Source organism: Xenopus laevis, chromosome 1L (assembly GCF_017654675.1).
Source record: "Xenopus laevis strain J_2021 chromosome 1L, Xenopus_laevis_v10.1, whole genome shotgun sequence".
NCBI lineage: Eukaryota > Metazoa > Chordata > Amphibia > Anura > Pipidae > Xenopus > Xenopus laevis.
In genome coordinates, this window is record NC_054371.1 from 88,644,008 (window position 1) to 88,667,429 (window position 23,422).

At 39.4% G+C, this 23,422-nt stretch overlaps 1 protein-coding gene across 3 annotated transcripts in view; it reads left to right on the forward strand.

Annotated features, from left to right (window-relative positions):
* Positions 1 to 23,422, forward strand: part of rbpms.L (RNA binding protein with multiple splicing L homeolog) — a 137,726-nt gene that overhangs the window by 29,033 nt on the left and 85,271 nt on the right.

Below are 23,422 nucleotides of genomic sequence, written 5' to 3' on the forward strand. Positions count from 1 at the left end.
ACACGTACTGGCACGTAGTGACACACCACTCTCGCATACTTCTTTTAGTTTACTGTACTGGCACATCAGTATGTCTATTGCACCTTCAGCCCTAAAGAAGTATGTGAGAGTGGCGCGTCACTACGTGTCTATTGCTAACACCTTCAGCACACAGGCAACAGTATAGACCAAGTGGCAGATCATTTCACTAATGTGCTACGCAATTCCTGATTGCACTGTGTTGGTGGGTCACATTATTATTAATTTCATGCCGGAGGCTGAGGGCCTGTGTAAATTTGAAAACGGGCTGCAATTGGCCCACGGGCCGGACTTTGAACATGCCTGCAGTAGGCCATCACAGCAGGCTTATTCATTCCGATTAGAAGAAAGAAAGTTCCATCTTATTTTATGGAAAGGTTTTTTTTGTAACAGTAAGAACTCTTTCCCTGAATCAGTTGTACTAGCAGAAGGGGTTGGATGGCTTTTTAGCAAGCACAAAAATGCAGGGTTATTAAAAATAGCTCTTGTACAAGTTAATCCAGAGAATATCAGATCAATGGCCAAATAATTGTATCACAACAGCGTTAAATGCAGGCCATTGGGCCAAGGAACGCTTTGTCGCATTCACCCTCACTCGATTGAAAAATAATGCGAACAGGGCTGCCTTCAACCCATAAAAAAATGGTCTCTTTGATACTCACACATCAGAACAAGCTCTGTTCCCATGTCATCTTATTAAACGAAGACCTTAAGTACATCATGACCTCATGCCAGTCAAGCTATGGCAGTGCAGCTAGCTGGTCTTCTAATTACTAGTTTACAAAGTATATAAGTCGATTGTCTTAACATTTGCAGGTGCTGGTGATTTAAAGTTTACCTTTGGTTAGATATTAGCAATCATCTTCTAAGAGGGGGGGCATTTTTTAATTTTTATCTCCATTACTTACCTGCCTCTCACTTGGGGATACACATTTTTGTACCAGTGCTACTAAATGGTGATATATGGTGAGTTAGCACAAATCTGTCTTAAAGGCATATGTCTTACTGGTTCCTCCACAAGATGATTATGACTCCATGCAAGCTCACAAATGCTCTGAAAATATTTGTATGAAGTGAATATCAGATTATTAGTGCAACTACTGTAAATATTCTGTGGTCGACTGTACATTGACCATAACGGTAAGTTGGGTTCCATCCCTTCTGAGTAATAAAGCTTCCTTGTACCAACTTCTCTTAGAAGTGTTCTAGTATAGCAAATGAGTCAGGCATGGGAGGTAGGTAAGTGCAAGGAACTCCCTGGTTTCGAACCAGGGACCTGTTGTGTTCCAGGCACTGCGCCTCCTGCTTGAACCACAGGAGGTGGTGTGGTGGTGGCCTGGCTCTGATAAGATGACTGTTGCTTTGCTGGCTCCAGGTCAGCCTTTCTCAGTACACGCCCCCAATCCAGCTGAGGACAATTACTCATTTGAGGGCTACATAAACCTAATTCCCAACACCCTGTGTTGAATTAATAGTCCTACTGCTGATTCCAAGCCCCATGTTAACCTGATCCTGATCCTGATCCTGACGTGTTCTTGATCCTGTTCCTGAAATATCGGGTAAATCTTGTCTTGTTCCTGCCTTGTTTTTTTCCTTTGGACTGTCCCTCAACTGTTTTTGCTGCCATTTAAATCCTGTACCTGGTCTTGTTTTTGCTGCCATTTAAATCCTTTACCTGGACTTGTTTTTGCTGCTGTTTAAATCTTTCTGCAAAGGTCTGTGCATATTTTTGGTTAATAAACACCTTTAAGTTATTCAGCACATAGGCTCCTATCTGTGAATCCTTACAGTGAGTGACAAATGTGATACGCCTGAAAAAAAAATGGACTGGGAAGGACACTGCACACATAGTCAGTTTCTTCAGGAACCAATCAACCTGTTTTTGTAGTGTGGAAAAACCTAGAGCCTAGAAGAAACCTACCTAGACACTTAGCCATTGGTGCTTCGCCAATGAGGCAAGTTGAGGCTGTTGCCTCAGGCGGCAGCGCCCCACTAGGTATCAGGGGCGGCAAAAATGCTGCTCCTGGTACTTTAAGAGCGAATTTCCGGGGGAGGGGGGCAGCAGCAACTGCTGCTGCCTCAGGCGGCGGAGGGGCCAGAATCGCCCCTGCACTTAGCAGAAGATAATACTGCTCCTGATTTCTTCAATGTGAGCAAACCCCCCCCCCCAACAATATGTCAAAAGCTTAAAATCCTTTTTACTACCACTATTTCACATACCGATCTCCCATTCCATACCATCTCCTCTCATAACAGTCACATTACGACCTGGAACATTCAACTTGCTTGCTGGTCTAGATGCAGAGTTTGTTTCATTGCCATGACTGTGGGTTATCACTGTTCAATCAAGTATGATTATCTTGCTAACTGGATGCTGAGGGAGGTGTGGCCACTAATGTTTATAGTTGGTGGATGACTTTCCATGTTATTGACCGAAGGCAAGTCTCACTCAACTTCATCCCTAATGCATAGCACAGGGACTCTTTATAATTGTTAGTAGAGGGCACCATACCATAAGTGATTAATTATATTGTCTCATTGTGTTTTACTGGCAAAACCAGTAATTAACACTTTTCAGAAGTCCTGAGTTAACATTTAACTTCATCCCTGGAAAATGCTGGGTGTATTGAAGCTAATGAAGCTTGCTTCTCAATGTTCTGAGTTGCTGCTGATCATGGAGGCATTTGTGAATGCTTAGAATACTTTTTCATATTAGCTATAATATTCAATTTTTGTGTGTGGCTGTAAATGTGTTCAGAAGATCCATATATAATTTAATCTGAAGCAGAGAGGCTTTTGTAATAAGAATTTATCCATCTGTGTTAGTGGTACAAACAATCTTCTACTTGTATTTGTGTTCAGAGTGCTGTGTTTTCTTTCTCTCTGCCTTCTAAGAAGATAAGAAATCCTTTTGCCTTTCACTCCCACCACCATGTAGCTTTCCTCCTTGCCTGCCCTAATTGTTCCTTCCGCATCACTCCCTGTACTGGCCGAACAATACAACCTTATTTCAGTTAAAATGTTGGCTGACCTGCACTTCAACTCCACAAAAGTAAACAAGAGTCATTATTAACTGCTTGCCTTCTACTTATTTGTCTTTCTGAGGCCTAATTTAGGATGCCTCTTAAAACATTGAGAAAATAGTGCGATTATGTGACTTAGTGGAGCAAGAAAACAATACTCCATGGTATAAGATGAACATGCCTGTACGACTCATAGCACACAAATTTTTTATTCTTTTCGAGACAAGTTTGCTAACCTATTTGTGTAAAACATTCACCTAATTTCTACATGGGTTTTGATATGTGAATGCCTGTAGCCTTCTGAACAATCACCACAAAGTAAGAAGAGCAATAGGAGTTGCTCTGGTTAAGATATAATTTTATCTTCCTACGATCGGACTTACCCATCTCCCAACCTGCCACTAACCATTCAGATCAAAGTCTTACCAGTCAGATCAAATAAAGTAGTTAAAGAACAGATCAGCCAATGTTCTGCCCCTGACAGCAATTGTACGATATCTATGTCCGACAAAGCTAGTGACAGTCTCCCACTGAAAATCGTACGATCTGTGTCACGGCCGGCACCCAATACCAGAACAAATGCCAAGGATCCTGGTCTCGGCTCGGCTTCACCAATAGTGTGACCACCTTTGGGCTTCGGGAGGAGCCCTCAGCTTAATTGGGTGCCACCTGGACTTAACGAGGGGTACAAGGCGAGGAGTTCTGGCTGGCAAAGGGGCACGACCGGATAGCAAGAGTCTTTGGGCAGAAGGTCAAGGACAAGGCGTCAGGTGGAAACGGAACAGACCGGATCAGGACAGGCAGATAACCGATTCGTCAGGCAGGCAAGGGGTCAAAACCAGATAATCGGACAGACTGGATAAGGCAGAAGGATGGTCAGACAGGCTGGGTCAAACACGGATAATCAGTCAGGATAGCAAATTCAGAAACAGGTAGCAAAAGCACAGGAAACCACAGGATAAGATCCTATAACGGGCACTGGCTACAGGTCTGAATGGGCCTTAAATAGGGATCCAATTGGCACCAAAACGTGCGCAAATTTGCGCCGTTGCGCGCTGGCGCAATCACGCTAGCGCGCCTGCGCCTTTAAGAGGTGCGCCCTAGTAATCAAAGACGGCGCCAGCAAGGGCAGGATAGGAGCGGCGCAGCGGGCGTCCACGCCAGGGACGCGGCGTGGACCCCGCTGCCCACTAGACCACCAGGGTACGTTTCTTACAATCGGCAATACACCAGATATTATCGGCAGCCAACAGAAATTTTCTAACCTGTCCGATCGACCAAACGACCGATCTCCGCCAGACGGAAAATGTCTGGACTCTCCACACACAGTCTGAAAATTGGATCTTTGTGTCTATGGCCAGCTAAAGCCAGTTCTCTGCTTTGAGCAACCTTTTTATCCAAACAAGTTTTCATTGTCCTAACTTGACTGAGCTGACGTAAGGTCCACACTTGGCAAGCTGTGGACCTTTTCTTCAACAAACAAAACTTTTGCCTTTGATTATTTCCACAAATAGATTTTGTTACTATGTAAAAAATATATTGGCTTAGATTTGCAATATAGCTATTGATTTTCAGCCTATATTTTATAAAGGGGGTACATTTTCACCTATGATACATTAGACATAACTTGATATTTATGGTAACATTTGTATTTTTTTTTCATTTGTAACACAACATTAATCTCTGACTTTTATTCTTGAGAACTAAGAACTAAAGTTGGTGATACACAATAAGATTTGCTCATGAGTGATGCAGTTCACCCTGATGGAATTTTTTAACCCTGTTGTTAGGGAGGGCATATTACATGGGCAGATAAGCTGCTGGTTGGGCATAACATACAAGCTTAACAAGAGTAAATAACAAGATTAAGTCTACCCATGTATGTCCAATTTAAGACAGACAGTGTATAGTATACCTATATATATACTGTATATTTGTATTATGCAAATAGACTGGAGCTGCCATATTATTCAGAACAGTATGTGGATACAGGGCTGCCTCTGACACGAGGCAAGGTGAGAACCTAAACTACTATATTTCTGTGTTACTATGATAGGAGAATACAGCATGCATACAGCTCCCTAAAACTCAGGCACAGAGCTGTCACATTTTAAAGGTTAGCGGATAGGATAAGGAAGGGGACAAAAAACCTGGAGGTAGGAAGAAAGCTCCCTAAAATAGGCTGACAAACTACAGGCTCAAATACCTGATACATATTGTATGTGTAGATTTTAGTGGCTAATCCCCCCCCCCCACTAATATTTCTAAAGATTTTAGAAAACATTGGTCACAGTATACAGTATTTTATTTATTTTACTGGTTTGGACAGAAAAATTATGCTTGATGGCAATATTTCTAGGGTCATGCCATGCCTACGTACCACTCCCCTGTCCACCCCTCTTGAATGGAGCACTGCCTAATGCAGTGCAGTACATAGGTCTCTGTGCTCTAAAACTGGAGTTCACACTGGATGTCATTTAAAACATTGGGCAAATTTGCACATGGACAGTAGCCCATAGCAGCCAATCATTGATTAGCCTTTTTCAGTCAGCTGCAGGTTGAACACTAAAGGCAATCATCATAAGTGTCATGGGCTTGGAACCCAATAGATATCTGTCTGATTTTCTGGGCAGGCCATGCCAAGGGGTACATACTTTTGGCGATGGGCAGGTCTGGACTGGCACTCAAAATATGCCCTGGCATTCCAAGTAAAAAAAGGCCCAAACAGCCCCCACTTAATAGTCACTTTCTGTGTCATCTTACTGCAGCCCCTCTGGCATTTGCCAGAACCCACGGATAGCCAGTCCGGGCCTGGTGATGGGCTTCCAACTGTGGAGGGACAAAGACTTAGGCTTTGATTAACCTGTGTGTAGTCAGCTGTAGATATGACCTTTACATTTATACCAGTTGTACAGTGTAAAATACAGTGTGGCTCATTCATGAACATTAGGCAAATCTGCACCTGGCAGCAATCCATAGCAACCTATAATTGATTAGCTTTTTCAGGTAGCTGTAGGTAAAACAAAGAAAACAAAGATTTTATTAGTTTTCATAGGTTTTATACCAGGGGCAATTTTGCTCATTGTTAATAAATGAGCCCCATATATGTTAATATCACAACCCAGAGTAGGGGAGGTTAATGTTAGATCTTGTATGTTCTGTTTTCTTCTGCTTAAAACACAGTAAGCAACGATTTTTCTGGATCAGCCTTGTGACCAGATGTTTTTAACAGTTTACATTGTGATGACAAGAATGGCAGTATCTCACTAATCCTCTTGTAGTTCAAAGGTTATTTTGATGGTGATTTATAGGATAGTCTTGTTGCTCTGCTTAAAGCAGATCTTACACAAAATCCAAGAGACAATCTGTTTTGTCAAAAGGGAAATTTATTGGTGATCATTCTGATTTGATCAATACTTATTAAGCCATAAAGATGTTGGGCTTTATAAAGTCAACAAATATGACTGAAAAGGTTTAATCCAGTACAAATCATTCTGTATTAATCTAATTCTGAAAGTTTTGGCACCCCTTACCAAATTCCAAATTTAGTTAATTTTGCAAGTACAAAGTAGTAAACAACATGCAGGAATCAATGTGCTAAAAACATTTGCAAATGTTAATGCACATTATGTTACATTTTATTTCTTAAACTTTAAAACACAGGAACAGAATAATATATCTGCTAGATGTCTGTTATTACATTCAGTTAATACAAGTGTCTAGGGCTAAATTTTATGTAATAAACTCGTAGATAGAAAATTAATAAGAATATATGTTGTGTTATATATTTAAATTATATTATATAATCTATGTGCTACAGTTGCACTTTCCCTTGAAACGTATTAGTTTATCCTAATGCTGCTTATTCTACATATACATAGTAAAAAAATATACAATTATATTTTGCAAGGCTGTTACAGCCTTGAGGGAAATTAAAACTTAAGAAGTATTTCCCTGCTGCTATTCTATGTCACAGGCCTGCTGTATGTGTTCAACCCCTGATCCTGCCCTCATATATCTGTGTCCTTGTCAGCCCTTGAAGTCACTTGCCAGTGTGCATAGTGTGTTTGTTTTGGCACTCATACATACTTATAGGGGCATGTACAGTATCTCAACTATTGCAGAAGGCCTCTGACCCATCACTTTAGTAAAGCAAAGATGAGATACATTACATCAATGAACGTATTTTCACGTAAGAGAACAACAGAACATGTAATTTAGCCATGGTGCCCAAACTTTTGAACAAAACTTTATTTAATTGTCTTGGAGGAAAAAAATAACTACTACTCTTTCACAAATCCCTTTTGACATTGTCTAAATCATACAGTAACACATAGAAAGCAATTTTAGCTAATATTTCTTTTGTCATAATATATATTGTAATATATTGTAAAAATATATATCCTGACTTACAAACAGCCAATTTTGTTCTCCACCCTTTTGATCACTTGAATATCTTGACTATTCTTAATCTGTTCTTCTTTTGAAGGCATTGACCCAATCTGTCAACACAATTGTCCCAGAGAGAAAATCCATAATTTTGTTTCTCTCACGAGGAAGTATTCTTTTGTTTTAGGACAGAGACACACTTGGAGAATTGGGGAGATTTAGTCGCCCGGTGACAAATCGCTTCTTTTTCGGGCAGCTAATCTATCCGAACTGCCTTCCCGCCAGCTAGAATCGAAATTGCCGGTGGAATGGCACTCGGATCGCTTTGTTTCCCGAAATCGGCCGAAGTTTCTTTGTTACATAGTTACATAGTTAAATTGGGTTGAAAAAAGACAAAGTCCATCAAGTTCAACCCCTCCAAATGAAAACCCAGCATCCATACACACACCCCTTCCTACTTAGAACTATAGAGATGATTATCATAATAGCCTTTGATATTATGTCTGTCCAAAAAATCATCCAAGCCATTCTTTAAGGCATTAACTGAATCAGCCATCACAACATCACCCGGCAGTGCATTCACAACCTCACTGTCCTGACAGTGAACAACCCCCTACGTTGCTTCAAATGAAAGTTCTTTTCTTCTAGTCTAAAGGGATGGCCTCTGGTACGGTGATCCACTTTATGGGTAAAAAGGTCCCCTGCTATTTGTCTATAATGTCCTCTAATGTATTGTAATCATGTCCCCTCGCAAGCGCCTTTTTTCCAGAGAAAACAACCCCAACCTTGACAGTCTACCCTCATAATTTAAGTCTTCCATCCCTCTAACCAATTTAGTTGCAAGTCTCTGCACTCTCTCCAGCTCATGTGAGGCAACTTTGGGTGACTTTGGAAAACTAATTGCTCAGAGTGCCATCCCACTGGCAATTTAGATTCTAGCCAGCGGGAAGGCAGTTCGGGGAGATTAGTCGCCTGAAGAAGAGGCGATTTGTCGCCGGCCGGGTGACTAATGTCCCAGATTCTCCACATGTGTCTGTGTCCTAAGTGTTAATTGATGACCCCTTGGTCTAGTTACCCATCTAATAACCATAAAAAATGTATATTGTCATCACATCACCTGGGAAACTACTCCTCTCCAGTAGTTTTATTGCTTATTGGTTTTTTTTTCTTTTGCTTGTCTCTGTACAATTATATTTTGATATAGAAATAGCTACCCAAAACTTCACTGAAACTCTCCATAGAGATGTCATCTATCTGATAAGCCATTTGAACAAAAGAACAAAAAATTACTGTTGCTCCAGTGTGTCATTTTAGACCAGTGATCCCCAACCAATGGCTCACAAGCAACATGACAAAGGCAGGGATAAAAAAAACCCTGACTTTTCCCCTTTTAAACTAAAACCTAGAAATAACAGAACATACACCTTCTTTAAATTCCAAATCGGAAATTGATTTATTGCCACAATACCCCAACTGGTACTCCAAACCTATGAAAGTTGGCCAAAAGTACTTGCAAAATCACACTGCACTTAGAAGAATTTGGCCTACCAACGCAAAAGAAATCATCTAAATAGTGTATGACCACATTTGTCCCTGCTTGCTCTCTCACCACCCATTCTAGGAACATACTAAAAGCCTTGAAGAGGGCACATGATATGGAGCAACCCATTGGAAGGCACCTTTCAATATACACCTGCCCATCAAATTGACAGCCTAAAAGATGCAAGCACTCCGGATGAATAGGCAGTAGCCGAAAAGCTGACTTAATATCCACTTTAGCCATTAAAGCTCCCGTGCTGTATGACCTAATCAGCTTCACTGCATCATCAAAGGAAGTATAACAAACTTTAGCAAGAGCTTTACTGATATCATCATTCACCAAAGCGCCCTTTGGATAGTACAAGTGATGGATGAGGCAAAACTTACCTACCTCTTTTTTGGGTACCACCCCCAGCGGTGAAATCCTTAAGTTAGCAATGGGTGACTCTGCAAATGGGCCTGACATCCTACCTATACGTACTTCCTTTTCCAACTTTTTCCTGACCACCTCCGGAAAATCCCTTTCTGATTTAAGATTTTTGCAAACTGTACCCTTCCTACCCTCTTGAAATGGAATACGAAAACCAAACAAAAACCCATCCCTTGGAAGAGTTGCATTCTCCTTTCCTGGTAATCGTCCAACGATGCCCCCAACTCATTTAGCTTGAGGCGCCTCCCTTTTTCCAAAACTGTCTCCCTATTTAACTCCCCCTGTCTTCTGCCTTTTAAAACACCTGGAAAAGGGGTGGTTGGAACCCCCACAACCCGAACATTCATTCCTGAATCTGCATGTTGCTCCCCACTTACATTGGCTATCATTAAATTGCCAGCAGACACCTTTTTTGGATGAGCTTGCTGAACTGGTGGCACCCAGTCTGCCGGCACTTGGCAGAAAGGAATTATGAACTGTCCCTGAAGCAGCCATTACTGATTGCACCCGTTGTGCCGTTATTACTCACACCCTCAAGCTAATTTCCCTATGGTCCCATTGTAAAGAACTCCTGACTGACATCCTCTGTCTAAACTGTTCATCATATTCAAGCCAGACAGTCCCCCCATATATCCTATAAGCCTCCCATATTGAATTTAAATAACAAAACAAACCAGAACAACCAGATGTTTTTTCCCCAATCAAGCTAGCCAAAATGGAAAATGCTTGAAGCCAATTCCCAAAACTTCTAGGAATAAACCTATAACGCCTTCTGTCTTCATCCTCATCTTTTAGATGCTCCTTACCCCTTTCCCACTTTTCAATGTTAAAGCATTCCAGCTTAAATATGTCTGTGTTCTCCTTTTTCCATATTTTCTACCTCACCTCTGGTTTCAAATGCGCCCCCAACTGGCCCTCAAAACAAATGTATGTACTACCTTTCGCTAAATCAGACACAGTCAGTACTTTTGAACCTTCCACCTTCTTTTTCTCCCCCTCTTTTCCATGCACTAACACTTCTTTTGTCACATTCTCTATGTTGTCCACTCTCATTGCCATATCCTTGCTTCCAACCCCTTCTTTATCAACCCCCACACTTGAGTCTGACTCTAAACAGGCACCTGCCCCATGTCCTGAACTCTCCAATCCCACCACCTCTGCCAACTGTGTACCCAAGGGCGACCTTCCCTGTCCCTGAGGCTCCCATACTGCTGCCGATTGTGGGGGCCCTTGAGACACACCCCTATCCCATTTTGCTAAGAGCTCCCTGAGACCACCTCTGCTTCCCCCTCTGATATCCATGGCACTGCTCACTGACGATGTCGCACTGGCTTCCTTCTGGTGTTGCTGCTCCCCCATCTGCCATCTTGTCTGCTGCCGCTCCTCTCAGCCGGAACCGTCTGCTTATACGTAGCCACTGGGGACCTCACGGCCCAGTTGCACCCCCGGTGAAGGGCTTCTCTGGCGTCTCCTTGTGCTTGGTCTGCTACCACACGATGGACTTAGCCGATCTGGGGGGGGTTTGACCTCCTGGCCCTTGAGGTAATAACTTGTGGTGCAGGAGAGATGGTAGTAGTTGCTGGACCCAGCCATCACCCTGCTCTGCTGCTTGCGCTGGTATTCTTGCCACCAAAAGAGTGCTCTCCACAGCTTCCTTATTTTAATGGGTCTTGTCTTCTCAGCTCCTCACTTCTTTCGCTCCTACCTAAAATGGATACCTTCCAGTCAAAACTGTTCCAAATGTACCCCTTAGCTCCTCCCCCCTTTGTTACATCACCGCCACAACGCTAATCCTCCCTAGCCAGGATTGTCCTTCCCTGTCAGGCCTTCTTTCGCTGCATTCACAGCTCAGGATACCCTTGTTGCTCACAAACCCCTTGTATGTTGCTGTCAGTGGCCTCAAACCAGGTGCCTTATTTTGAATTCCAGGCTTGGAGGCAAGTTTTAGTCCAGTTTCCAGTTCACATAGAGGCTAAATATATTTTTCTGAGAGGAATATGATCATTGTTTCATATGTTTCACATTCAAATTAAAGGGGAACTCCGGCATCCAAACCAAAATTTGATAAAGAGGCCCACATAGCAAAGAAACCACTAATAAACCCATCACAGTTACCTGTTTCTTCAAAAAGTTTGAATAAATGGCATTTTCTATGCTCAAATCCAGATGGTTAAAAGTTCTTCTCTTTCTGCATCATTTGAAATCCTGGCAGGGAAGGAGGGACTAAAACACTAATGTTACAAATTGTAACAACTTCTCCACAGCTAACAGACAGCATGCAGGAACTACATAACCCCCAATTGTGGGGGTTGGAAAATGCAGGCTAAGGACAGCTGGCTTCTGATACAAAGTAACAGAAGTCAGCCAGTTTAGCAACGTAGTCAGACAGATCAGCAGGAGAGAAGGGGGCTAGGCTTAGGGAACTGTCAGAAACCATTAAAAATCATAAAGTCTGCATATTTTTTAATTGATGAATATTGCAAATTTGCTTGAAATTATGTTTACTTTTCAAAAAGCTTGTTATGTTTTGGTGGAGTTTCCCTTTAATAACAGGTCTGCTTTTCTTAAAATAGAATTGCTACAAGTATGGCAAATACAAAGTATCACCTGAAAAACTCCCAGACACAGCTTATTCAGCAATATTACTAGCATTCTTTATCTGCTATTGTTCCCACCAAGGCTTTTCTTGCCATTTACTAACAACAACTGTGCAGTATTCTGGATGCATCCAAAATGACAATTTATAGTCTGGCATATAATGCTTTTAAGGGGTTCTACTCTGTAAATTGTGTAGTTTGCAGTATGTCCATGTGCAATAGGAAAAGGCCACAATGGATCAGTAGTATAAGAATTGTATTTGCCATTGATGCTAATTCCAGCACAAAGAAGAACATGTTTTAACATGACAATGCATAATCTGGCATATAAGGTTTTCTACTCTGTAATGATGTTGTTTGCAGTATGTCCATGTGTTATAGCAAAAGGCCCGAATGGATCGGTAGTATAAGAATTGTAAATACAAAATTTCAGTGTTGACAAATATTTACCATTGATGCTAATTCCAGTACAAAGAAGAACATGTTCTTTTAAATTAAATCATGTTAATCTTGCCTCCCTCTGCGACAAGGCTGTAGGCTCTTTATCTAGACTAAGTACAGGACGTTCTTGAAATAATTATGGACACAAGCAAGGGAAAAACTGACTCAAGAACAAATACAATAATGCAATATCATCATGCAAATGAGTTTAATTAACCTTTGTAGACTGTTAACTCTACAGTGTTGGCTGTCAAGTATGTCACGGGGTTTTAACACATAAGACCGTAAACCATATTTACTAATGCAAAATGTATTATTATGAACAGAAATTCTGCCACTAGTCTGGGAATGTGTCAGACACACTGGCTTGTGGCAGAGATATTTTTACTATGTTTCATGTCCATGGTGGCCTCTAGTGTTAATACTTTAAATTTATATTTTTCCCTCAATAATATTTTTCTAGAGGTCACCTGTCATACAGCGATAAGAAACCTTTTTTAAGAATTGCTTTTTTAAAAAAAGAGACAAATATTACCGTAAAAGGAAAAGAGTTTAGCCAGCTGTAGCTTTCTACAATAATGAAGCTTATGTTTTAAAAGGATTGGACATTTTAAAGCAGTGAAAACAGGGTTACTTTGCATTGTAAAATTGATAGAAAATCAAATAATAGCCAAGAAAGAACAATCACTTTTGTAGCCTGAAGCTATTATGCACAATTTAAATAGAGATTACAGTGATTTTGAAGTGTTGCTTTTTAAATCAGCTGCTTGCTAAATTTAAGAAAGTGTCCTGCAATTTACAAATATGATTTGGTCACTATACCACTGTAGTGTAAGTTGCACACCCAGCATTACCTCCTCCTAGATACACCAGTAGAGCACATATATGGTAAGCAGATCAACCACCACTGGTGGTTCACTGGTGTACCTATGCTAGAGGAGAAAACTCTGTGTGTGCCACTAGCCTAAAGCTGGCAAGACATGAACAGATATAGTTGCTAGAAAATTATAGACAGATAATGCTATACAGAAGCATGCCATTGAAGTAACTGGCAAGAGGCACGGATAATTTAGAGAAAACTCATTACTTTGAGTGTCTGGATGCCAGTTAGGCTACTTTGCCGATTTTAAAGTACCAGTTGCCGGATTAAAGTGACTTTTGGCTTCTTTAACAAAAGAACATTATACAATTTTTTAGTGGTTTCCAGATCCACTGCTTTAAAGGGACACAAACAACTTTGGGATAGGAAACACTTCTCTACTAGATTATATTGATATTCAGTGAGGTCTGTGGGTCTATCATATTGTTTCTAAAACAACTCTGTTACCTCCAGATGTCCAGATCTGTGTAGATGTCAATGCAAACCTTTTCCTGGGATACTGGCAGTTTATATTTTACTCTACTAACAGTCAGGATTTGTAATTCTACCTAATATCTAATACAATAAGCCAAGAAGGCAAATGGTTTCCATCTGTATTATCCTTGGGGAATTTAAAGTTAAAGTTTAAAGTAGAATGTAAATATAAACAACAAAGTTGTAATCTCTGGGTCAAGTATTTATATCTTCTTATTTTCTTCAGATTTTGTATAGCATTTTCCTTCATATATTTTGACTGTGGGGAATGATGTGTACATTCATAGTAGTATATAAAGAAATATGTGTGCTAGGTGTCATTTTCAGCAAAGTCATACAAGGTTGCCAACTAGTATACTTTAAACGTGAGACCAAGCACCTTATTCAGTTAGCAAGGGACAAAATTTGAAAATTACAAGAAAAATTAGCATGAAACGGGTTTGCTCTGTACGTGGGTGTCTTTGTGCCTTTCTAGTAAAAAAAAATCTTCTTGTGATTAGGGCTCTGTACTTCACAACTATGTGCTTGAGGCTACATAAGTTTACAGGCAGCCTGTGCATGCCTGTTATCAGATCTGACAGGAAATAGCACTGCGTTTAGCTCACAAGAGTTGGCATTGTTACTGGTCTTATTGGTCATGATATCCGTGCTAGGAAGTACTAGAATGGCGGATTTGGCACAAGAATAAAAAAGCAACCAAAGCCATGGTGAAAGACTTTAGTTAGTTTTTGTATTGCTATTATGTTTCCTGGTACTCAAATGACTGGTAATGTTTGGGTCGGCAAATAAATGATCAGTGCTTTTCTGTCTCCCATAGACTCTATTTTATCCACATAATCCAAATTTGTAAAAATGATTCCCTTTTTCTCTGTAATAATAAAACAGTAGCTTGTACTTGATACCAATTAAGATATAATTAATCCTCATTGGAAGCAAAACCAGCCTATTGGGTTTATTTAATGTTTACATGATTTTCTAGTAGACTTAAGGTATAAAGATCCAAATTGGGGAAAGATCCCTTATCCGTAAAACCCCGGGTCCCAAGCATTCTGGATAACAAGTTCCATACCTGTAGTAGTTGCACGCTGGTTGAATCTTTGTAAATAGCAATTTGTCATACTGGTCACTTTTCCTAAGATCCAACATTTTTTCAAAAAAATCATTTTTAACTCGTCCATACATTAACCAAATATCACTGAACTACAAATACTGCAAAATTTCCACATATTTTCAAGGGTTAATACAAGCTGAAAGCTGTAGTTCAGCAACATCAATGCTGTATTTTCAAAAAAACTTCACAATAAGACTTTTACCAAGCTCTCCCTTGCCTGCAGTTTTTCCTGACTCATGCATCACTAGTTGTGACTTTAGTACTGCACTGGTGCAATTGTAGTATATGACACAGATGCAGCATGGCCTGTATGCAAGAGCTCCACTTTAAAGATCAAGAATACGTAGGTACATGTTGTTTAGTGTTCTAGCCCATGTAAAGCCTAATAAATGCTGTGTTCAAAGTTTTTCAGATTTGTGTTGTATTTTTGTTTTCCCTAGAGAGGTGCGAGCACAAACTTTTACACTCTCTAAATACTTTCAGTCTCAGACTAAGTCATGTGGACTTGCAAGGCCAAACGCCCTGTTAGCTTTTCAAAGATTTAACTTTTTTAAATTGCTCAACTCCTTTCTCTAGACAGTCACATCATTTTAGTATGTTTATCATTACCCTTTCATATGACCTCTTACCAAATATGTGCCTTTCTCTTTCTCTCAAAAAATTATTTGTTACCCAAGTGATGAAATGCCTGCAATATGATTCCATGGGAGAGATGGATTTTTTCCATAAAGAAGTTGGCTTTATTAGATCTTGTGAAATAGCACTGTCAGAGAAAGTAATTATTCAGCTATGAATTTGCAGTGGCTTTTTAGCCTGTTTTCTATTGAGGACCTAAAAATCTATCTATAGATAGATAGATAGATAGACGGATAGATAGATAGATAGATAGATAGATAGATAGATAGATAGATAGAGAGATACCTCCTTTCCTATATCAATCTATCAGTCAATCTATGCATGTCACTAGTTGTCTGTTCTCTGTAGTCTCTGTAATTTAGTGATTTTTGCATTCGCAGTTTAGTAAATAACCCCCATAATCTATCTGAATAACTCTCTGTTTATGTTTCTGCTGATCTCTGTATATCTTTTCATAAAACTGATTGATATACAGACAGGTACACAGGCAGCTAAAGATTATTGATCTTTTATTCTTTGAAGGGTTAAACATAATGGAAAAATATAAGCATTTTAACATTGTCCTAAATGCATACCCACAAGTTAAAATTGATCATGAAACTACACATGAAACTGACAGCTGTCATATTTTAATATATTCTGTATATAATATAAAACCATGATGCTATACATTTTGGCACTATAAACCATAACATCATTATAGGACCATCAGGAATGAATTATTGGGATTATGTGACCTGACCCTGAAGCTGTAACTCTGCCATACCTTTTGTTCTGGGTGACATCACTGATTACTTCATTGCATTAAATATCCGATGACAGGTAGATAACTATATCATTAATCACTGTTAAGGCACTAGCTGTTAGACTTTCAGCAGCCTCTGTCTGTGCAGAGAAACATCCCCATACTCCTACATTTTGCCCCCCTTCCTGTAGGATCTACAGTAATGGCTCCTTTGTTGAAAAGGAAAAGAGAGTTATTGTTAGGTCTTTCTACTTTATCTTTTTCACCTTGTTTGTTTTTCTTTATCAATGCGATTCTTGCTTTCTCCTAGTTTCTATTCTGTTCTCTATTTATCTTTTTTTCACTGTTTAATTATGCCCTTCTTTATTGTTTAGCTGTATTTTTGCCCTTCAAATCAAAAAAAAACCTTGGCCCTTTGCTTCTGTAGGGACTGTATGGTGGTTGGAGGATGGGCAAGAAGGCTGTTTGGTATGAGACTGAGGAGAGAGTAAAACAATGTTTGGCAAGAAATTGTGCAGCAGGATCAGATGTTTAATATTGGGTTGTGGGGGGAGCTCAGAATCATGTTTGGAGTCTAGCAAAGTGACATGTTAGGCTATGTAGTAGATAGTGATGTGCGGGTCGAGTTTTCCTCCACCCGCACCTGTACCCTCCAAACTCTAACCCGGCCTGCTCCGTCCCCTCTATTTATAGAGCCTCACCTATAAAGGAAGCCCAAACGCGCCCTCGACCCGAAGATTTTTTGCAGTAGCCGGCCCAAACCCACCCAACCTGCGGGTCAATTAATATAGTAGTTAGGGGGTGTGGCCAAAAAAAATGAGTGGTCAAAACAAGCTACATGCAGCAGAATTTTTTTGTCCCTCTTTCCAATTTTCAAGTGTTGGGGGGTATGGAATAATGACTTTATTCCATAATGTTTGGTAAGAAAAAGGTACTAGATGAAGAAATTATAATGCAGATCATAAGGGTTTTTTTTTTGCAGGACCAAATTTACCTCTTGTATTGGTTATTGGAGGGGGTTGTGTTTTCCTATTTTTGTCACCTATACACCCATGTATTGTACAACCTTATGGAATATGTTGGTGCTTATAAACAAATGGCAATAATAATAATGAAACCTGTATAGAAAAATGGGTAGAAAAAGTTGTCTTCCAACATCTCGGTCTCATGCTCCTCCTGTTTAGTATTAAATTAGGCTCATGCCAATCATTTTTAACCTTTTTTTTTTCTTGTGGGATACTCCTGAATTAAGTGAAGTAATAGGAAAGGGTTTGGCCAAAATAGATCTGGTAATTGTTGCACTGGGTCATGATCTGGGTAGAAATAGTTATGATTTTGATAAAGCAGGGGTGTTGATAAATTGTGCTACAATTTTTTTTCTGAAATGTTGGTAGATATTGCAACTTCCATTGCAATGATACTGCAATAATGTGATATTACAGTGACTTAACTCTAAGTAGCATGTAAAAGTGGTCAGATTGTAACGTAATCTGATCAACCAGGCACATGCAGGACAATAAATTATCGGTCCAATCTGGTAATTTGCAAGTCATGCATGAGTATCTCTTAGGGGATTGTTTGTAAAGTTTTTTGGGCAAGTTTCGACCAAGATTTGATCATCCTTTCAAGCATTTCATTATCAGATTTTTTTTAGGTCCATATTTGGAATTGTTCAACCTAATCGAATCATATAATCCCAAAAAATCAAAATCCTAAATTAGTAATTAATAGCTTGGCTAGTAGCCAGAGATATAGGTCAGAACCCAGTTCCTTCGAGTCTGCATTTACAAAAAACAGGCTTAAGTGTTTATTTCGTTTTGGAGGAAGGATCAGACACTGGGGCAAATTCACTAACCTCTGAAAACTCGCCAGCGACGGCTTTGCTCACAGCGCAACACTTGGCCAGGCGTAGATTCGTCAGGACAACGCTAATTCACTAAAATCCGAAGTTGCATCCAGGGCGCCGAGCGCTGGCGAAGTAGCGCTAGCGTTACTGCGGCAAGCAAAGCGAAGTTGCACTAGCGTTGCCTCATTTGCATACAGCGGGAAGTTAAAGTTCAATGGACGTATATGTTGCAGCAAATACATTACACTACACAATCCCAGGAAACCTTAATAAAATAAAATAAAGTTGTTATAATGCCCTACACATGAGCCCAGTGTATAGTTTAGGTGCCATATGTTAGGAAATGTAGGGGGGAAGCCGGTTACCCCAAAAAAATGTAACTCTATTTTTCAGCCTGAAAAAGGAAAAGACACTAGCGGTTTTTGCAGGGGCGCGCCGCCAATGAGGCGAGCTGAGCCGCTCGCCTCAGGCGGCAGCGCCTGAAAGGATTCCAGGGGCAGCAAAAAGACGCTCCTGCACCTTTAAGAGCCGAATTTCCGGTTTTTGAACCGGAAATTCGGCTGTACTATTGCGAGAGAGCGCAATTGCGCTCTCCACAATAGTGTTTCTGCCTCCCCTCCCGACGCGTAAGTTGGTGAGGGGGGGCGGCTCCTTAGTCAGAATCGCCGCTGGGTTTTTGGGACTTAGAAAGATTTTCAACTGTTTTTTAGGAAGTCTTATCTACTCTATTGCACTTCGCCTGGTCTGAGGTGGCGAAGTCAAGTCTGGAGCAAGAGGTAACGTTCAGTAAAATCCGCATCTTAGTGAATTTGCGTAGTTACATCCATTCGCCAGAGCGCAACTTCGCAAGGTGTTAGGGAGCGAAGTACCGCTAGAGTCTATCTTCTTCGCTAGCGAAATTACGCAATCGACCGTTAGTAAATCAGCAAAGTACGGAAAACGCTGGCGAATTTTCACCCGCGTTAGTCACTTCGCCCTTTAGTAAATTTGCCCCAATTTTATGACTTGCTGGGTTGTGTGCAGATCCCTTTTTTTAGATTAGGAATTGCATATGTGAAGACATCTATCAGGTTTGTTATACTATCTAGCATCAGAACCAGAGAACAGCAAACCAATCCACATTGCTTCTAGAAAAGTGAAATATTATCATTACCTTCTGAAGGCACACCAAATATTATCCTAGATTTAATTTTTACACATTAAACAATAAATAAATACCATACATATTAGATATATCAACTTTAGATATCTTGGTGATGTTGTAATAAGGGTAATAAAACACATGGGTAGTTTTGATTCATCAGTTTTTTTTGTAGGCAAAAATACAGGGACAAAATGCTAAGTATTTACTTAGTAAAAGTGGATATCTGGATTTTAAAGCAATAATAACTTTCATATGATATATCTATCAGTACTACTCTCAATGCCAAGCGATGTCTGTTTGCTGCTTAGGTGAAGTAATAAGTTCTAACAGTGGAATTCCTTCTCTGGTTGATCTGTAAGAGAGGACCCATAAGCACAAACAACTGACACTTTGTAATCCAGTGTGCACTGATTGTAATCTGTTTAAAGAGGTTGCTCACCTTTAAATTAACTGTTAATATGATGTTAAAGAAGAAGTGGCAGGACGCCACGAAAACGCATTAAGCGGGCAGCCAGGGTTCACTGCTGCTGTAATCTGCTTTTACATGTTTATTAAATAAAATTGTCATTTTTTAATACTTTTACTGGACTCCTACGGTGCTCCGCTGTTTTTTCTTCTTGTCCTTGGAATCTATTTGACCGCATGGGATGGCGGCTGGGTGTGCAGCACGTTTGAGTCCAGCGTCTGGTAAGTGCTCCCACTAAATACAATTTTTTCTAAAGAAGAAGTAAACCCTTGCTACTAAAATCCCCTATCCCCCTACCCTACATAGACCCCCCTACTCCCCCCCCCAGACTAGGTGCTACCTTTGCTAAATGCCCCTAACTCGTTACTTACCCCTCAGTGCAGATTCTGTGCAGCGGAGTTCACGGCAGCCATCTTTTCCTCTTCGGTAATCTTCAGGTCTTCTTCCAGTGCTTTGGCAATTACCATGACTTTCTGCGCATGCACAATTGTCACGAAACAGAAAATTGCTCCAACTGTGCATGCGCCGATACCGCACTTACTTCATAAAGATTATGGAAGAGAAGAAGATGGCTGCCTTGAACTCTGCTGGACAGAATCTGCACCGAGGGGTAAGTAAAGGGTTAGGGGCATTTAGCAAAGGTACCACCTAGGCTGGGGGGAGCAGGGAGGGGGGGGTCTATGTAGGGAGTAGGGAGGTAGGGGATTTTAGTAGCAAGGGTTTACTTCTCCTTTAAGAGTAGGGTTGCCAACTTTTTTGGAAAAAATACCGGCCTTTCTATATATTTATCTTTTTTCCCTATTAATAACATTGGGATCAACCTTCATTTTTACTGGCCAGGCCAGTAAAATACCGGGCAGATGGAAACCCTATTTAAGAGTGATATTCTGAGACAATTTGCAATTCGTTTTCATTTTAGGTTTTTCAGTTATTTGGCATTTGGTTCAACAGATCTCCAGTATGCAGTTTGGTTGCTAAGGTCTAAATTAGCAATCATGCATTGATTTGAATAAGAGACTAGAATATGAATAGGAGAGGGTCTGAATAGAAAGCTGAGTAATAAAAGCAATAACAATACATCTGTAGCCTTACAGAGCATTTGTTGTTCAGATGGGGGCAGTGCTATGTGTGTAGCATGAGGCATGTGAATACTTTTTCTTTTAAGAAGGCTTTACCGGCATGGCTAGATAATATTAGATGATAACTGAAAGTTTTTAAGATAAGTAAAGGTATAAAATAAAAACTCTGCAGGAGGTCTAAATGACTTAAGCAAACTAATTAGGCTTACAAGTGAATTTTTTAAAATGTCATCCAGGGAAAATTTAGGTTGGCCATTTAGAGGTCTGAACCACTGCCAGTGGTGTGTGGGTTTGAAACAGATGAGATGCTATAGAGTATTTTGAATCTAAGCACCTGTGAAACTGTGGGAATGTCAACCCAACAAAAAATAATGTTTTGCCTACATTGCAGCATTGTTTAAAAAGTATCAACCAGGAATTAAGCAGAAGCTGCTTTCAATAGCAATTGTTTTAAGAAATAACTTTAAGAACACTAAAAATGTTTAGTAAATGTATATTAGAAAGTTGCTTAGAATTATGTTTTCTTTTACTGGGCTTTTTTTTATTTTGGGGTTGACCTGCCCTTTAATATAAAAGGATTTTGTTGCTGTATATTGTTTAGATTTTAATTTAAAAAGTAGAAAAAAAGTTTATATTTTCAGCAATTTATATTACTATTCCATATATGAATATGTCTTCTGATTTTATGTAATTAAATTATTGGCTGAAATTTCTGTTTTCGTGTGATTTGTGAAGCATATGTAGACATGGAACACAATCAACAAACTAGTAAATGATTGCTATAGTTAAAATATTCTACTTAAATAAATTGTGGCTGGTTATTCATTATATTTTGAAGTGGTCCTGGAGGTCTGAAAAAAGCAATTGCTTGCCTATTCCACTTAATAAGTAACCGATTGTTCCCATGCCAGGATCAGTCATGTCTTTCTATATACCTCCCATTCTTTTCCTTTCATCGTGTTGAAATTTGGAGTAGTCTCCCTAAAGTTAATAATTTAATAAGGATTTAAGGATTCAAAACCGTCTTGTTTTTTGTTTTAGGAAACTACTGTTCATTACTAAAGGGCCCTGTTAGCGTTTTTAGGGGGAAGAGAAGAGATGAAAGATAAGAATGCACCTGATCTTGTAAAGCTGTTTCATTTCTTTTTTGTAGTAGCTAAGTAAAGACGACCCATATTTGACCCTTCAGTCTTAGATCTAAGAAGAACATTTACACAAGTGCTATTTATGTTTTCAAGTGATCTAACCATTTGAAGTATGTTTTCTATTCCGGCTTTATATATGATATAACTTTCTGTACACTTTGTGAAAACATACTATACTCTGAAACTGGCCATAGACTTGCAGATCATGATGGACGAACGCTTGTTTATCTTCCAACCTGCAACTAAACATTCAGATTAAAATATAGTAGTAAAGAGAACAAATCACATGAAGCTCAGGCCATTAAGTGACAGACATCAATTGTACGAAAGTTATGTCCAACAAATAGTAGTGATAGTGGCGTAACTAGAAATTACTGGGCCCCACAGCAAATTATTTTTCAGGCCCCAAAAATGTCTAGAGATTGACCTGTTTTACCAATATTTATTGAAATTGTATATGAATTAGCGTCTCATGGGGCCCCTATACCTCCTGGGACCCGTATGAACTTTTTCCAAAGCATTGTATTAAAGGTATAACATTTATTATTTGAAGATAAGTTATCCAGAAATCTGGTAATGTCCTATTTATATTAATATGTCATTATTCTTGACTGATTTGCTTTTTCTCTTTAATAATAACACAATTAGTAATAACTAAGCTGCCATCAGTTAAAGATTATGGAAAAACACCATATTATGTTTTTTTATTTTTGCATTTTGCATAATAAATTCCGTACCTGTACTATTTTAATTAAAGGAAAACTATACCCCTCAAACAATATGGGTCTCTATAAAAAGATATTGCATAAAACAGCTCATGTAAAACCTTGCTTCATTTAAATAAACTTCATGTAAAAATTTTCATAATATACTTTTTTAGTAGTATGTGCCATTGGGTAATCCTAAGTAAAAAATAATTAGGGGTACAACGAATCCAGGTTTCGATTCGGCTTTTTTCAGCAGGATTTGGATTCGGCCAAATCCTTTTGTCTGGTTAAACCGGAATCCGAATCCTAATTTGCATATGCAAATTAGGGGCAGAGAGGGAAATCACATTACTTTTTGTCAAAAAACAAGGAAGTAAAAAAAGTTCCACATCCCTAATTTGCATATGCAAATCTATATTTGCATATGCAAATTAGGATTCGGTTCAGATTCTTTAATATGCCAATTAATTTGATATAAACTATCTGTTGCTTAAAGTATTCCTTTAAAATGCTTGGACCCTTGCAGTTTAGGGAGGCAAGTAGTTTGTTTATACAGAATTCATTATTGCCATTTAAATAAATGTGCATGCTAGGAAGAGGAGTTTCTAGTAATAGAAAAAAAAAAATTTATGAAAAGAGGCAGAATACATTTTTAACCTGTTCGTCCTATTTATTGTGCTCATGTTGTGCAAAGGTAGATATAATAATAAACTGTCCCTTTAAAACCTAAATGCGTGCATTTTTTGTGGGTG